The sequence below is a fragment of the Oncorhynchus nerka genome, linkage group LG26 (genome assembly GCF_034236695.1).
Source record: "Oncorhynchus nerka isolate Pitt River linkage group LG26, Oner_Uvic_2.0, whole genome shotgun sequence".
NCBI lineage: Eukaryota > Metazoa > Chordata > Actinopteri > Salmoniformes > Salmonidae > Oncorhynchus > Oncorhynchus nerka.
The window spans coordinates 53,495,994-53,513,665 of record NC_088421.1 but is presented as its reverse complement, the minus strand read 5'-3'; the positions used below and the strand labels follow the sequence as shown (position 1 = coordinate 53,513,665).

Here is a 17,672-nt window from a genome sequence, read left to right as displayed (position 1 = left end):
TCTTCTGCTGCAGCTGGGCATATACATTATAATTTCTTCAACGCGTCTGGTGATTGTACTTGACAGACTTACGGCATTAAATGCATCTTTCTTCTCGGGACACACCTCCTCCGGACAGCATCCATCCATTTCTTAACAAACTCTCCGTCAGTGAAAGGCTTACCGCTTCTTGCTATCAGTTTAGCAACCCGAATGGCCCGAACGGATGCCTGGTTCAGCTGAGCTATTATAAATGTATTCTGCTGAGACAGTAGTCCACTTTTTAGCTTTGAGAGTTTGTCTGCTCGTATTTGGCCTTGCAAGCTATCGTGTATTGTCTTTGTGACGGGATTCATAGTGTCGGCGAAGATGTATTATTTGAATACCGCCACAGTCTCTTGACAGATGAGACAAACAGCCTTTTCTTTGCATTGAACCAAAAAAATTGTTTGTCCACTGCATTGTCTAGGTGCATTCTGAATCAATTTTTCTCTTACCTAACCTTTTCGCCATTATTCCGTTCTCTTTTGAAGGGCCGGGCCTAGTATTTTTTTTTCTGGAGTAAATATAAAATTCGATATGAATCTGGTATTGTTCAGAGGTGTATTATAATGAATCGGTGACCACTGGTCTAGGTGTATTATAATGAATCAGTGTATTGTGTTAGGTGTATTATAATGGAACGGTGTATTGTCTAGGTGTATTATAATGAATCAGTGTATTGTGTTAGGTGTATTATAATGGAAAGGTGTATTGTGTTCGGTGTATTATAATGAATCGGTGTATTGTCTAGGTGTATTATAATGGAACGGTGTATTGTCTAGGTGTTCTCCATCATCAAGAGAGAGAAGCACCGTCAGACCTTCGGCCTGGAGCTGATCGCATCAGAGAACTTCACCTCCAGAGCTGTTCTAGAAGCCCTGGGCTCCTGTATGAACAACAAGTACTCAGAGGGGTATCCTGGACAGAGGTAGGCACTATGAAGCTTTATGAAGCTTTATGATCCGGTATTTAACCAGGGAGTCACTCAGAGGGGTATCCTGGACAGAGGTAGGCACTATGAAGCTTTATGAACCTGTATTTAACCAGGGAGTCACTCAGAGGGGTAACCTGGACAGAGGTAGGCACTATGAACCTTTATGAACCTGTATTTAACCAGGGAGTCACTCAGAGGGGTATCCTGGACAGAGGTAGGCACTATGAACCTTTATGAACCTGTATTTAACCAGGGAGTCACTCAGAGGGGTATCCTGGACAGAGGTAGGCACTATGAACCTGTATTTAACCAGGGAGTCACTCAGAGGGGTATCCTGGACAGAGGTAGGCACTATAAACCTGTATTTAACCAGGGAGTCACTCAGAGGGGTATCCTGGACAGAGGTAGGCACTATGAACCTGTATTTAACCAGGGAGTCACTCAGAGGGGTAACCTGGACAGAGGTAGGCACTATGAACCTGTATTTAACCAGGGAGTCACTCAGAGGGGTATCCTGGACAGAGGTAGGCACTATGAACCTGTATTTAACCAGGGAGTCACTCAGAGGGGTATCCTGGACAGAGGTAGGCACTATAAACCTGTATTTAACCAGGGAGTCACTCAGAGGGGTATCCTGGACAGAGGTAGGCACTATGAACCTGTATTTAACCAGGAGTCACTCAGAGGGGTATCCTGGACAGAGGTAGGCACTATGAACCTGTATTTAACCAGGAGTCACTCAGAGGGGTATCCTGGACAGAGGTAGGCACTATGAACCTGTATTTAACCAGGAGTCACTCAGAGGGGTAACCTGGACAGAGGTAGGCACTATGAACCTGTATTTAACCAGGGAGTCACTCAGAGGGGTATCCTGGACAGAGGTAGGCACTATGAACCTGTATTTAACCAGGAGTCACTCAGAGGGGTATCCTGGACAGAGGTAGGCACTATGAACCTGTATTTAACCAGGGAGTCACTCAGAGGGGTATCCTGGACAGAGGTAGGCACTATGAACCTGTATTTAACCAGGAGTCACTCAGAGGGGTATCCTGGACAGAGGTAGGCACTATGAACCTGTATTTAACCAGGAGTCACTCAGAGGGGTATCCTGGACAGAGGTAGGCACTATGAACCTGTATTTAACCAGGGAGTCACTCAGAGGGGTATCCTGGACAGAGGTAGGCACTATGAACCTGTATTTAACCAGGAGTCACTCAGAGGGGTATCCTGGACAGAGGTAGGCACTATGAACCTGTATTTAACCAGGGAGTCACTCAGAGGGGTATCCTGGACAGAGGTAGGCACTATGAACCTGTATTTAACCAGGGAGTCACTCAGAGGGGTATCCTGGACAGAGGTAGGCACTATGAACCTTTATGAACCTGTATTTAACCAGGAGTCACTCAGAGGGGTATCCTGGACAGAGGTAGGCACTATGAACCTGTATTTAACCAGGAGTCACTCAGAGGGGTATCCTGGACAGAGGTAGGCACTATGAACCTTTATGAACCTGTATTTAACCAGGGAGTCACTCAGAGGGGTATCCTGGACAGAGGTAGGCACTATGAACCTGTATTTAACCAGGGAGTCACTCAGAGGGGTATCCTGGACAGAGGTAGGCACTATGAACCTGTATTTAACCAGGGAGTCACTCAGAGGGGTATCCTGGACAGAGGTAGGCACTATGAACCTGTATTTAACCAGGAGTCACTCAGAGGGGTATCCTGGACAGAGGTAGGCACTATGAACCTTTATTATGGAACACTGAACCTATTTAACCAGGGAGTCACTCAGAGGGGTAACCTGGACAGAGGTAGGCACTATGAACCTGTATTTAACCAGGAGTCACTCAGAGGGGTATCCTGGACAGAGGTAGGCACTATGAACCTGTATTTAACCAGGGAGTCACTCAGAGGGGTATCCTGGACAGAGGTAGGCACTATGAACCTGTATTTAACCAGGAGTCACTCAGAGGGGTATCCTGGACAGAGGTAGGCACTATGAACCTGTATTTAACCAGGAGTCACTCAGAGGGGTATCCTGGACAGAGGTAGGCACTATGAACCTGTATTTAACCAGGGAGTCACTCAGAGGGGTATCCTGGACAGAGGTAGGCACTATGAACCTGTATTTAACCAGGAGTCACTCAGAGGGGTATCCTGGACAGAGGTAGGCACTATGAACCTGTATTTAACCAGGAGTCACTCAGAGGGGTATCCTGGACAGAGGTAGGCACTATGAACCTGTATTTAACCAGGGAGTCACTCAGAGGGGTATCCTGGACAGAGGTAGGCACTATGAACTATGAACCTGTATTTAACCAGGAGTCACTCAGAGGGGTATCCTGGACAGAGGTAGGCACTATGAACCTGTATTTAACCAGGGAGTCACTCAGAGGGGTATCCTGGACAGAGGTAGGCACTATGAACCTGTATTTAACCAGGGAGTCACTCAGAGGAGGTATCCTGGACAGAGGTGGCACTAGAGAACCTTATGAACCTGTATTTAACCAGGGAGTCACTCAGAGGGGTATCCTGGACAGAGGTAGGCACTATGAACCTGTATTTAACCAGGAGTCACTCAGAGGGGTATCCTGGACAGAGGTAGGCACTATGAACCTGTATTTAACCAGGGAGTCACTCAGAGGGGTATCCTGGACAGAGGTAGGCACTATGAACCTGTATTTAACCAGGAGTCACTCAGAGGGGTATCCTGGACAGAGGTAGGCACTATGAACCTGTATTTAACCAGGGAGTCACTCAGAGGGGTATCCTGGACAGAGGTAGGCACTATGAACCTGTATTTAACCAGGAGTCACTCAGAGGGGTATCCTGGACTGGTAGGCAGAGGAACCTAGTGTACTAGAGTATAGGCACTATGAACCTGTATTTAACCAGGAGTCACTCAGAGGGGTATCCTGGACAGAGGTAGGCACTATGAACCTGTATTTAACCAGGAGTCAGTCACTCAGAACCAGGGTCACTCAGAGGGGTATCCTGGACAGAGGTAGGCACTATGAACCTGTATTTAACCAGGAGTCACTCAGAGGGGTATCCTGGACAGAGGTAGGCACTATGAACCTGTATTTAACCAGGGTAGTCACTCAGAGGGGTATCCTGGACAGAGGTAGGCACTATGAACCTGTATTTAACCAGGAGTCACTCAGAGGGGTATCCTGGACAGAGGTAGGCACTATGAACCTGTATTTAACCAGGAGTCACTCAGAGGGGTATCCTGGACAGAGGTAGGCACTATGAACCTGTATTTAACCAGGGAGTCACTCAGAGGGGTATCCTGGACAGAGGTAGGCATATGAAACTATGAACCTGTATTTAACCAGGAGTCACTCAGAGGGGTATCCTGGACAGAGGTAGGCACTATGAACCTGTATTTAACCAGGGAGTCACTCAGAGGGGTATCCTGGACAGAGGTAGGCACTATGAACCTGTATTTAACCAGGGAGTCACTCAGAGGGGTATCCTGGACAGAGGTAGGCACTATGAACCTGTATTTAACCAGGAGTCACTCAGAGGGGTATCCTGGACAGAGGTAGGCACTATGAACCTGTATTTAACCAGGAGTCACTCAGAGGGGTATCCTGGACAGAGGTAGGCACTATGAACCTTATGTATTTAACCAGGAGTCACTCAGAGGGGTATCCTGGACAGAGGTAGGCACTATGAACCTGTATTTAACCAGGGAGTCACTCAGAGGGGTATCCTGGACAGAGGTAGGCACTATGAACCTGTATTTAACCAGGAGTCACTCAGAGGGGTCCTGGACAGAGGTAGGCACTATGAACCTGTATTTAACCAGGAGTCACTCCTGGAGAGGGGCACTATAACCTGTATTTAACCAGGAGTCACTCAGAGGGGTATCCTGGACAGAGGTAGGCACTATGAACCTGTATTTAACCAGGGAGTCACTCAGAGGGGTATCCTGGACAGAGGTAGGCACTATGAACCTGTATTTAACCAGGAGTCACTCAGAGGGGTATCCTGGACAGAGGTAGGCACTATGAACCTGTATTTAACCAGGAGTCACTCAGAGGGGTATCCTGGACAGAGGTAGGCACTATGAACCTGTATTTAACCAGGGGTTAGTCACTCAGAGGGGTATCCTGGACAGAGGTAGGCACTATGAACCTGTATTTAACCAGGAGTCACTCAGAGGGGTATCCTGGACAGAGGTAGGCACTATGAACCTGTATTTAACCAGGGAGTCACTCAGAGGGGTTCCTGGACAGAGGTAGGCACTATGAACCTGTATTTAACCAGGGAGTCACTCAGAGGGGTATCCTGGACAGAGGTAGGCACTATGAACCTGTATTTAACCAGGGAGTCACTCAGAGGGGTATCCTGGACAGAGGTAGGCACTATGAACCTGTATTTAACCAGGAGTCACTCAGAGGGGTATCCTGGACAGAGGTAGGCACTATGAACCTGTATTTAACCAGGAGTCACTCAGAGGGGTATCCTGGACAGAGGTAGGCACTATGAACCTGTATTTAACCAGGGGTTCACTCAGAGGGGTATCCTGGACAGAGGGCACTAGGCACTATGAACCTGTATTTAACCAGAGTCACTCAGAGGGGTATCCTGGACAGAGGTAGGCACTATGAACCTGTATTTAACCAGGGAGTCACTCAGAGGGGTATCCTGGACAGAGGTAGGCACTATGAACCTGTATTTAACCAGTAGGAGTCACTCAGAGGGGTATCCTGGACAGAGGTAGGCACTATGAACCTGTATTTAACCAGGAGTCACTCAGAGGGGTATCCTGGACAGAGGTAGGCACTATGAACCTGTATTTAACCAGGAGTCACTCAGAGGGGTATCCTGGACAGAGGTAGGCACTATGAACCTGTATTTAACCAGGAGTCACTCAGAGGGGTATCCTGGACAGAGTATAGGCACTATGAACCTGTGTATTTAACCAGGGAGTCACTCAGAGGGGTATCCTGGACAGAGGTAGGCACTATGAACCTGTATTTAACCAGGGAGTCACTCAGAGGGGTATCCTGGACAGAGGTAGGCACTATGAACCTGTATTTAACCAGGGAGTCACTCAGAGGGGTATCCTGGACAGAGGTAGGCACTATGAACCTGTATTTAACCAGGGAGTCACTCAGAGGGGTATCCTGGACAGAGGTAGGCACTATGAACCTGTATTTAACCAGGGAGTCACTCAGAGGGGTATCCTGGACAGAGGTAGGCACTATGAACCTGTATTTAACCAGGGAGTCACTCAGAGGGGTATCCTGGACAGAGGTAGGCACTATGAACCTGTATTTAACCAGGAGTCACTCAGAGGGGGAGTCATCCTGGACAGAGGTAGGCACTATGAACCTGTATTTAACCAGGGAGTCACTCAGAGGGGTATCCTGGACAGAGGTAGGCACTATGAACCTGTATTTAACCAGGAGTCACTCAGAGGGGTATCCTGGACAGAGGTAGGCACTATGAACCTGTATTTAACCAGGAGTCACTCAGAGGGGTATCCTGGACAGAGGTAGGCACTATGAACCTGTATTTAACCAGGAGTCACTCAGAGGGGTATCCTGGACAGAGGTAGGCACTATGAACCTGTATTTAACCAGGGAGTCACTCAGAGGGTATCCTGGACAGAGGTAGGCACTATGAACCTGTATTTAACCAGGGAGTCACTCAGAGGGGTATCCTGGACAGAGGTAGGGTCACTATGAACCTGTATTTAACCAGGAGTCACTCAGAGGGGTATCCTGGACAGAGGTAGGCACTATGAACCTGTATTTAACCAGGAGTCACTCAGAGGGGTATCCTGGAGAGGTAGGCACTATCCTGGAGTCACAGAGGTAGAGCACTATGAACCTGTATTTAACCAGGAGTCACTCAGAGGGGTATCCTGGACAGAGGTAGGCACTATGAACCTGTATTTAACCAGGGAGTCACTCAGAGGGGTATCCTGGACAGAGGTAGGCACTATGAACCTGTATTTAACCAGGGAGTCACTCAGAGGGGTATCCTGGACAGAGGTAGGCACTATGAACCTGTATTTAACCAGGGAGTCACTCAGAGGGGTATCCTGGACAGAGGTAGGCACTATGAACCTGTATTTAACCAGGGAGTCACTCAGAGGGGTATCCTGGACAGAGGTAGGCACTATGAACCTGTATTTAACCAGGGAGTCACTCAGAGGGGTATCCTGGACAGAGGTAGGCAGTCACTGAGGGGTATCCTGGACAGACACTATGAACCTGTTATTTAACCAGGGAGTCACTCAGAGGGGTATCCTGGACAGAGGTAGGCACTATGAACCTGTATTTAACCAGGAGTCACTCAGAGGGGTATCCTGGACAGAGGTAGGCACTATGAACCTGTATTTAACCAGGAGTCACTCAGAGGGGTAACCTGGACAGAGGTAGGCACTATGAACCTGTATTTAACCAGGAGTCACTCAGAGGGGTATCCTGGACAGAGGTAGGCACTATGAACCTGTATTTAACCAGGAGTCACTCAGAGGGGTATCCTGGACAGAGGGTAGGCACTATGAACCTGTATTTAACCAGGAGTCACTCAGAGGGGTATCCTGGACAGAGGTAGGCACTATGAACCTGTATTTAACCAGGAGTCACTCAGAGGGGTATCCTGGACAGAGGTAGGCACTATGAACCTGTATTTAACCAGGGAGTCACTCAGAGGGGTATCCTGGACAGAGGTAGGCACTATGAACCTGTATTTAACCAGGAGTCACTCAGAGGGGTATCCTGGACAGAGGTAGGCACTATGAACCTGTATTTAACCAGGAGTCACTCAGAGGGGGTATCCTGGACAGAGGTGGCACTATGAACCTGTATTTAACCAGGAGTCACTCAGAGGGGTATCCTGGACAGAGGTAGGCACTATGAACCTGTATTTAACCAGGGATCAGTCAGCTCTGTAGAGGTGGAGGGGTACCTGGAGAGTATCCTGGGGAGTCACTCAGAGGGGTAGGCAGAGGTAGGCTATGAACCTGTATTTACACCAGGAGTCACTCAGAGGGGTATCCTGGACAGAGGTAGGCACTATGAACCTGTATTTAACCAGGGAGTCACTCAGAGGGGTATCCTGGACAGAGGTAGGCACTATGAACCTGGTTTAACCAGGGAGTCACTCAGAGGGGTATCCTGGACAGAGGTAGGCACTATGAACCTGTATTTAACCAGGAGTCACTCAGAGGGGTATCCTGGACAGAGGTAGGCACTATGAACCTGTATTTAACCAGGGAGTCACTCAGAGGGTATCCTGGACAGAGGTAGGCACTATGAACCTGTATTTAACCAGGAGTCACTCAGAGGGGTATCCTGGACAGAGGTAGGCACTATGGAACCTGAGGGGTATTTATTTAACCAGGGAGTCACTCAGAGGGGTATCCTGGACAGAGGTAGGCACTATGAACCTGTATTTAACCAGGAGTCACTCAGAGGGGTATCCTGGACAGAACCTGTATTTAACCAGGTAGGCACAGAGGAACCTGTATTTAACCAGGGAGTCACTCAGAGGGGTATCCTGGACAGAGGTAGGCACTATGAACCTGTATTTAACCAGGAGTCACTCAGAGGGGTATCCTGGACAGAGGTAGGCACTATGAACCTGTATTTAACCAGGGAGTCACTCAGAGGGGTATCCTGGACAGAGGTAGGCACTATGAACCTGTATTTAACCAGGAGTCACTCAGAGGGGTATCCTGGACAGAGGTAGGCACTATGAACCTGTATTTAACCAGGGAGTCACTCAGAGGGGTATCCTGGACAGAGGTAGGCACTATGAACCTGTATTTAACCTGGGAGTCACTCAGAGGGGTATCCTGGACAGAGGTAGGCACTATGAACCTGTATTTAACCAGGAGTCACTCAGAGGGGTATCCTGGACAGAGGTAGGCACTATGAACCTGTATTTAACCAGGAGTCACTCAGAGGGGTATCCTGGACAGAGGTAGGCACTATGAACCTGTATTTAACCAGGGAGTCACTCAGAGGGGTATCCTGGACAGAGGTAGGCACTATGAACCTGTATTTAACCAGGAGTCACTCAGAGGGTATCCTGGACAGAGGTAGGCACTATGAACCTGTATTTAACCAGGGAGTCACTCAGAGGGGTATCCTGGACAGAGGTAGGCACTATGAACCTGTATTTAACCAGGAGTCACTCAGAGGGTATCCTGGACAGAGGTAGGCACTATGAACCTGTATTTAACCAGGGAGTCACTCAGAGGGGTATCCTGGACAGAGGTAGGCACTATGAACCTGTATTTAACCAGGAGTCACTCAGAGGGGTATCCTGGACAGAGGTAGGCACTATGAACCTGTATTTAACCAGGGAGTCACTCAGAGGGGTATCCTGGACAGAGGTAGGCACTATGAACCTGTATTTAACCAGGGAGTCACTCAGAGGGGTATCCTGGACAGAGGTAGGCACTATGAACCTGTATTTAACCAGGGAGTCACTCAGAGGGGTATCCTGGACAGAGGTAGGCACTATGAACCTGTATTTAACCAGGAGTCACTCAGAGGGGTCTAACTATCCTGGACAGAGGTAGGCACTATGAACCTGTATTTAACCAGGGAGTCACTCAGAGGGGTATCCTGGACAGAGGTAGGCACTATGAACCTGTATTTAACCAGGGAGTCACTCAGAGGGGTATCCTGGACAGAGGTAGGCACTATGAACCTGTATTTAACCAGGGAGTCACTCAGAGGGGTATCCTGGACAGAGGTAGGCACTATGAACCTGTATTTAACCAGGGAGTCACTCAGAGGGGTATCCTGGACAGAGGTAGGCACTATGAACCTGTATTTAACCAGGAGTCACTCAGAGGGTATCCTGGACAGAGGTAGGCACTATGAACCTGTATTTAACCAGGGAGTCACTCAGAGGGTATCCTGGAGTCAGAGGTAGAGCACTATGAACCTGTATTTAACCAGGAGTCACTCAGAGGGTATCCTGGACAGAGGTAGGCACTATGAACCTGTATTTAACCAGGAGTCACTCAGAGGGGTATCCTGGACAGAGGTAGGCACTATGAACCTGTATTTAACCAGGGAGTCACTCAGAGGGGTATCCTGGACAGAGGTAGGCACTATGAACCTGTATTTAACCAGGGAGTCACTCAGAGGGGTATCCTGGACAGAGGGAAGAAAAGCAATCGCATTCTGTAGCAAAAGTATTCAATCAATAATAAGAAATACCAGGAAGGCACCAGAATATCTAACTGGGAGGAGACTATATGGCTTTAGGTGGTTAGAGTATAGACTATATGGCTTTAGGTGGTTAGAGTATAGACTATATGGCTTTAGGTGGTTAGAGTATAGACTATATGGCTTTAGTCAGGTGGTTAGAGTATAGACTATATGGCTTTAGTCAGGTGGTTAGAGTATAGACTATATGGCTTTAGTCAGGTGGTTAGAGTATAGACTATATGGCTTTAGTCAGGTGGTTAGAGTATAGACTATATGGCTTTAGTCAGGTGGTTAGAGTATAGACTATATGGCTTTAGGTGGTTAGAGTATAGACTATATGGCTTTAGTCAGGTGGTTAGAGTATAGACTATATGGCTTTAGGTGGTTAGAGTATAGACTATATGGCTTTAGGTGGTTAGAGTATAGACTATATGGCTTTAGGTGGTTAGAGTATAGACTATATGGCTTTAGGTGGTTAGAGTATAGACTATATGGCTTTAGGTGGTTAGAGTATAGACTATATGGCTTTAGGTGGTTAGAGTATAGACTATATGGCTTTAGTCAGGTGGTTAGAGTATAGACTATATGGCTTTAGGTGGTTAGAGTATAGACTATATGGCTTTAGGTGGTTAGAGTATAGACTATATGGCTTTAGTCAGGTGGTTAGAGTATAGACTATATGGCTTTAGGTGGTTAGAGTATAGACTATATGGCTTTAGGTGGTTAGAGTATAGACTATATGGCTTTAGGTGGTTAGAGTATAGACTATATGGCTTTAGGTGGTTAGAGTATAGACTATATGGCTTTAGGTGGTTAGAGTATAGACTATATGGCTTTAGGTGGTTAGAGTATAGACTATATGGCTTTAGGTGGTTAGAGTATAGACTATATGGCTTTAGTCAGGTGGTTAGAGTATAGACTATATGGCTTTAGGTGGTTAGAGTATAGACTATATGGCTTTAGGTGGTTAGAGTATAGACTATATGGCTTTAGGTGGTTAGAGTATAGACTATATGGCTTTAGGTGGTTAGAGTATAGACTATATGGCTTTAGTCAGGTGGTTAGAGTATAGACTATATGGCTTTAGGTGGTTAGAGTATAGACTATATGGCTTTAGGTGGTTAGAGTATAGACTATATGGCTTTAGGTGGTTAGAGTATAGACTATATGGCTTTAGGTGGTTAGAGTATAGACTATATGGCTTTAGGTGGTTAGAGTATAGACTATATGGCTTTAGGTGGTTAGAGTATAGACTATATGGCTTTAGTCAGGTGGTTAGAGTATAGACTATATGGCTTTAGTCAGGTGGTTAGAGTATAGACTATATGGCTTTAGGTGGTTAGAGTATAGACTATATGGCTTTAGTCAGGTGGTTAGAGTATAGACTATATGGCTTTAGTCAGGTGGTTAGAGTATAGACTATATGGCTTTAGGTGGTTAGAGTATAGACTATATGGCTTTAGTCAGGTGGTTAGAGTATAGACTATATGGCTTTAGGTGGTTAGAGTATAGACTATATGGCTTTAGTCAGGTGGTTAGAGTATAGACTATATGGCTTTAGGTGGTTAGAGTATAGACTATATGGCTTTAGTCAGGTGGTTAGAGTATAGACTATATGGCTTTAGGTGGTTAGAGTATAGACTATATGGCATTAGGTGGTTAGAGTATAGACTATATGGCTTTAGGTGGTTAGAGTATAGACTATATGGCTTTAGGTGGTTAGAGTATAGACTATATGGCTTTAGTCAGGTGGTTAGAGTATAGACTATATGGCATTAGGTGGTTAGAGTATAGACTATATGGCTTTAGGTGGTTAGAGTATAGACTATATGGCTTTAGGTGGTTAGAGTATAGACTATATGGCTTTAGGTGGTTAGAGTATAGACTATATGGCTTTAGGTGGTTAGAGTATAGACTATATGGCTTTAGGTGGTTAGAGTATAGACTATATGGCTTTAGTCAGGTGGTTAGAGTATAGACTATATGGCATTAGGTGGTTAGAGTATAGACTATATGGCTTTAGGTGGTTAGAGTATAGACTATATGATCTCCAGGGTTATCTGTCCCTGAGAGAATGGTGGAGACCAGAGAGATCTCCAGGGTTATCTAATGGGTTTGGTTGTGGAGACCAGAGATCTCAACAATATGTTGTGTGTTTGTGTGTGTGTGTGTGTGTGTGTCTGTGTGTGTGTGTCTGTGTCTGTGTCTGTGTGTGTGTGTGTGTGTGTGTGTGTGTGTGTGTGTAGGTACTACGGCGGTACAGAACATGTTGACGAGTTGGAGCGTCTGTGTCAGAGGAGAGCTCTGGAGGCCTACGGACTGGAGGCTGACACGTGGGGAGTTAATGTACAGCCATACTCAGGTAGTACCCCCCCCCCCCCCACTACACAGAGACACATACTCAGGTAGTACCCCCCCCACTACACAGAGAGCTCTGGAGGCCTACGGACTGGAGGCTGACACGTGGGGAGTTAACGTCCCACAGCCATACTCAGGTAGTACCCCCCACTACACAGAGACACATACTCAGGTAGTACCCCCCACTACACAGAGACACATACTCAGGTAGTACCCCCCACTACACAGAGAGCTCTGGAGGCCTACGGACTGGGCTGACACGTGGGGAGTTAATGTACAGCCATACTCAGGTAGTACCCCCCACTACACAGAGACACATACTCAGGTAGTACCCCCCACTACACAGAGAGCTCTGGAGGCCTACGGACTGGAGGCTGACACGTGGGGCGTTAATGTACAGCCATACTCAGGTAGTACCCCAGCCCCCCACTACACAGAGAGCTCTGGAGGCCTACGGACTGGACGCTGACACGTGGGGAGTTAATGTACAGCCATACAGGTAGTACTAGCTCTGGAGGCCTACGGACTGGAGGCTGAGTTACAGTGGGGAGTTAATGTACAGCCATACTCAGGTAGTACCCCCCACTACACAGAGAGCTCTGGAGGCCTACGGACTGGAGGCTGACACGTGGGAGTTAATGTACAGCCATACTCAGGTAGTACCCCCCACTACACAGAGAGCTCTGGAGGCCTACGGACTGGAGGCTGACACGTGGGGAGTTAATGTACAGCCATACTCAGGTAGTACCCCCCCCACTACACAGAGAGCTCTGGAGGTAGTACCCCCCTACACAGAGAGCTCTGGAGGCCTACGGACTGGAGGCTGACACGTGGGGCTACAGCCATACTCAGGTAGTACCCCACCCCCCACTACACAGGGGAGGTAGTACCCCCCACTACACAGAGAGCTCTGGAGGCCTACGGACTGGAGGCTGACACGGGGGAGTTAACGTACAGCCATACTCAGGTAGTACCCCCCCACTACACAGAGACACATACTCAGGTAGTACCCCCTCCCCCCACTACACAGAGAGCTCTGGAGGCCTACGGACTGGACGCTGACACGTGGGGAGTTAACGTACAGCCACACTCAGGTAGAACCCCCCACTACACAGAGAGCTCTGGAGGCCTACGGACTGGACGCTGACACGTGGGGAGTTAATGTACAGCCATACTCAGGTAGTACCCCCCCACTACACAGAGACACATACTCAGGTAGTACCCCCCACTACACAGAGACACATACTCAGGTAGTACCCCCCACTACACAGAGAGCTCTGGAGGCCTACGGACTGGACGGCTGACAAGTGGGGAGTTAATGTACAGCCATACTCAGGTAGTACCCCCCACACTACACAGAGACACATACTCAGGTAGTACCCCCCACTACACAGAGAGCTCTGGAGGCCTACGGACTGGACGCTGACATGTGGGAGTTAATGTACAGCCATACTCAGGTAGTACCCCCCCACTACACAGAGACATATACTCAGGTAGTACCCCCCACTACACAGAGACACATACTCAGGTAGTACCCCCACTACACAGAGACACATACTCAGGTAGTACCCCCCACTACACAGAGACACATACTCATGTAGTACCCCCCACTACACAGAGACACATACTCAGGTAGTACCCCCCCCACTACACAGAGACACATACTCAGGTAGTACCCCCCCACTACACAGAGACACATACTCATGTAGTACCCCCCCCCACTACACAGAGACACATACTCAGGTAGTACCCCCCCACTACACAGAGACACATACTCAGGTAGTACCCCCCCACCACTACACAGAGACACATACTCAGGTAGTACCCCCCACCACTACACAGAGACACATACTCAGGTAGTACCCCCCACTACACAGAGACACATACTCAGGTAGTACCCCCCACTACACAGAGACACATACTCAGGTAGTACCCCCCAACTACACAGAGACACATACTCAGGTAGGGCCCCCCCCCCACTACACAGAGACACATACTCAGGTAGTACCCCCACTACACAGAGACACATACTCAGGTAGTACCCCCCACTACACAGAGACACATACTCAGGTAGTACCCCCCACTACACAGAGACACATACTCAGGTAGTACCCCCCACTACACAGAGAGCTCTGGAGGCCTACGGACTGGAGGCTGACACGTGGGGAGTTAACGTACAGCCATACTCAGGTAGTACCCCCCACTACACAGAGACACATACTCAGGTAGTACCCCCCACTACACAGAGACACATACTCAGGTAGTACCCCCCACTACACAGAGAGCTCTGGAGGCCTACGGACTGGACGCTGACACGTGGGGAGTTAATGTACACAGCCATACTCAGGTAGTACCCCCCACTACACAGAGAGCTCTGGAGGCCTACGGACTGGACGCTGACACGTGGGGAGTTAATGTACAGCCATACTCAGGTAGTACCCCCCCACTACACAGAGACACATACTCAGGTAGTACCCCCCACTACACAGAGAGCTCTGGAGGCCTACGGACTGGAGGCTGACACGTGGGGCGTTAATGTACAGCCATACTCAGGTAGTACCCCACCCCCCCCACTACACAGAGAGCTCTGGAGGCCTACGGACTGGACGCTGACACGTGGGGAGTTAATGTACAGCCATACTCAGGTAGTACCCCCCACTACACAGAGAGCTCTGGAGGCCTACGGACTGGAGGCTGACACGTGGGGAGTTAATGTACAGCCATACTCAGGTAGTACCCCCCACTACACAGAGAGCTCTGGAGGCCTACGGACTGGACGCTGACACGTGGGGAGTTAATGTACAGCCATACTCAGGTAGTACCCCCCACTACACAGAGAGCTCTGGAGGCCTACGGACTGGACGCTGACACGTGGGGAGTTAATGTACAGCCATACTCAGGTAGTACCCCCCACTACACAGAGAGCTCTGGAGGCCTACGGACTGGACGCTGACATGTGGGGAGTTAATGTACAGCCATACTCAGGTAGTACCCCCCACTACACAGAGAGCTCTGGAGGTAGTACCCCCCCACTACACAGAGAGCTCTGGAGGCCTACGGACTGGAGGCTGACACGTGGGGAGTTAACGTACAGCCATACTCAGGTAGTACCCCCCACTACACAGAGAGCTCTGGAGGCCTACGGACTGGAGGCTGACACGTGGGGAGTTAATGTACAGCCATACTCAGGTAGTACCCCCACTACACAGAGACACATACTCAGGTAGTATACTACACAGAGAGCTCTGGAGGCCTACGGACTGGACGCTGACACGTGGGGAGTTAACGTACAGCCACACTCAGGTAGTACCCCCCACTACACAGAGAGCTCTGGAGGCCTACGGACTGGAGCTGACACGTGGGGAGTTAATGTACAGCCATACTCAGGTAGTACCCCCCCCACTACACAGAGACACATACTCAGGTAGTACCCCCCACTACACAGAGACACATACTCAGGTAGTACCCCCACTACACAGAGAGCTCTGGAGGCCTACGGACTGGACGCTGACATGTGGGGAGTTAATGTACAGCCATACTCAGGTAGTACCCCCCCACTACACAGAGACATATACTCAGGTAGTACCCCCCCCACTACACAGAGACACATACTCAGGTTGTACCCCCCACTACACAGAGACACATACTCAGGTAGTACCCCCCACTACACAGAGACACATACTCAGGTAGTACCCCCCACTACACAGAGACACATACTCATGTAGTACCCCCCACTACACAGAGACACATACTCAGGTAGTACCCCCCCACTACACAGAGACACATACTCAGGTAGTACCCCCCACTACACAGAGACACATACTCATGTAGTACCCCCCACTACACAGAGACACAAACTCAGGTAGTACCCCCAGTACAGAGACACATACTCAGGTAGTACCCCCTCCCCCCACTACACAGAGACACATACTCAGGTAGTACCAGGCCTACACAGAGACATATACTCAGGTAGTACCCCCCACTACACAGAGACACATACTCAGGTAGTACCCACCCCCACTACACAGAGACACATACTCAGGTAGTACCCCACCCCCCACTACACAGAGACACACTCAGGTAGTACCCCCCACTACACAGAGACACAGGTAGTACCCCCCCCCACTACACAGAGACACATCTCAGGTAGCCCCCCTCCCCCCACTACACAGAGACACATACTCAGGTAGTACCCCCCACTACACAGAGACACATACTCAGGTAGTACCCCCCACTACACAGAGACACATACTCAGGTAGTACCCCCCACTACACAGAGACACATACTCAGGTAGTACCATCCCCCCCCACTACACAGAGACACATACTCAGGTAGTACCCCCCACTACACAGAGACACATACTCAGGTAGTACCCCCCACTACACAGAGACACATAGGTCAGGTAGTACCCCCCACTACACAGAGACACATACTCAGGTAGTACCCCCCACTACACAGAGACACAAACTCAGGTAGTACCCCCCACTACACAGAGACACATACAGGTAGTACCCCCTCCCCACACAGCAGAGACACATACTCAGGTAGTATCCCCCCCACTACACAGAGACACATACTCAGGTAGTAACCCCCCCACTACACAGAGACACATACTCAGGTAGTACCCCCCCACTACACAGAGACACAAACTCAGGTAGTACCCCCCCACTACACAGAGACACATACTCAGGTAGTACCCCCATCCCCCACTACACAGAGACACATACTCAGGTAGTACAGCACAGAGACACATAGGTCAGGTAGTACCCCCCCACTACAGCAGAGACACATACTCAGGTACCCCCCACTACACAGAGAGCTCTGCAGGGTCTAACTAGGTGTAACCAGGCCATCCCAGTACAGCTCTGTAGGGTCTAACTAGGTGGAGGTATAACCAGGCCATCCCAGTACAGCTCTGTAGGGTCTAACTAGGTGTAACCAGGCCATCCCAGTACAGCTCTGTAGGGTCTAACTAGGTGGAGGTGTAACCAGGCCATCCCAGTACAGCTCTGTAGGGTCTAACTAGGTGGAGGTGTAACCAGGCCATCCCAGTACAGCACTGTAGGGTCTAACTAGGTGTAACCAGGCCATCCCAGTACAGCTCTGTAGGGTCTAACTAGGTGTAACCAGGCCATCCCAGTACAGCTCTGTAGGGTCTAACT

The 17,672-nt window shown here is 49.0% G+C and overlaps 1 pseudogene; it reads left to right on the top strand.

Annotated features, from left to right (window-relative positions):
• The first annotated feature begins 558 nt into the window (after nucleotides 1-558).
• Nucleotides 559-17,672, top strand: part of LOC135564922 (serine hydroxymethyltransferase, cytosolic-like) — a 76,151-nt pseudogene continuing 59,037 nt past the window's right edge.